Source organism: Monodon monoceros, unplaced genomic scaffold, assembly GCF_005190385.1.
Source record: "Monodon monoceros isolate NGI ecotype Baffin Bay Population unplaced genomic scaffold, NGI_Narwhal_1 Super_Scaffold_21, whole genome shotgun sequence".
Lineage (NCBI taxonomy): Eukaryota > Metazoa > Chordata > Mammalia > Artiodactyla > Monodontidae > Monodon > Monodon monoceros.
In genome coordinates, this window is record NW_021703778.1 from 148,556,683 (window position 1) to 148,558,105 (window position 1,423).

The window sequence follows — 1,423 nt, forward strand, 5'->3', positions numbered from 1 at the left end:
AACGGCATAAACATCAAATCCACCCCGCGGCCTTGCAAGGGGGCCCCGCTGAGTAGCTTCTGCAGGTCGTCCCGCAGAGAACAGACACCTTGCTGATGCAGTCCAGTTTGCTTCCTGAGCCCATCTTGCCATGAAAACGGGCTGCAGGACTCAACCCCGAGGATTTGCCCTTGTCTGGTCCTCTGCACCTCCCTCCTCACCACTGTCCTTGGAGCAATCATTTGTAGTCACACCATGAACACGTGTGAGGCGCTGTCGCTATTCTCTCTGTCACACCCAAGAGGCTGCCACCTCCACACCCTGCCTTTTGGGAGGCAGCAGGCAGCTCTCCCGGCTTCTCCTTCCATGAGTCCTGGTTCCACCGTGGGTCCTCCATCCACTCAGTGTTACTTCAAGACTATAAAACTCACAGCCCCCCCGCCCCCGACAAATACTTTTCCCAAGAGCACTGTGATGCAGGGGAAAAACCCTTCTTGAATTAGTGGGGAAAAACTTACAATGTAAGGGGGAGGGAAAACATGTACATTTATTTACACTAAAGTGTAAGTGACTTCAATTAAATTCAATAAACATTTATTAAGGGCTTACTAGGTGTCTGATGCTGTTGTGGGTATGTTTGGGATACATCAATGAATAAAAATGATAAAACCCATCCTTTACACAGCGTTTACATTCTAGCAGGAAGAGACTGACCACAAGTAGTAAATATAATAAATAAGTGAATCATATACTGTGTTAGAAGATAATAAGTACTATGGGTGAAAAAATAGAGTGGCGTATGGTGGTTCAGGAGGGTCCTTGCTAGGGGTGGGGGAAGTTATGATTTTAAACGGGTGAGGGGCGGTATCTGAGCAACAGCTTGAAGGCAGTGAGGGAGAGCCATGTGGATCTGGGGGAAGAGCTCTTCAGGCTGAGCACAGGCCCCAGGACAGGAGCCAGCCTGGGGCCTCTAAGGGTCAGTAAGGCAGCCCAAGGCTGGAGCAGACAGGGAAGGAGAGCATAGAGGGAGGTGAGGTTGGAGCAGGGCCCGATCAAGTGGGGCCTTGAGGCCTGTGGGCAACGTGGGTGTGAGTGAGATGGGCCCTTGCAGGGTTTGGGGCAGAGGAGGGCCAGACTCCGACGTCTTTGAAAAGGGTGTTCTGGCTGCTGTGTTAAGAATAGGCTTTAGGGATTTAAAGGCGGTATCAGGAAAATCCACTGAGAGACTATTGCAGTGATGGAGGCAAGATCTGAAGGAGGAAGTGGTGGGGTGATGGGTGTGGGCGGACCCTGGATGTGTCTAAAGGTGGCACCAACCTTGCTCCCCATCAGGTGGGGCACTGGCTGTGCGAGAAAGAGAGGCATCACGTGGCCCCCAGGCTCAGGCCCCCCGCATCTGGAGGAATGAAGTCTCATCACTGAGCTGGCTGAGGGGAACTCTGCT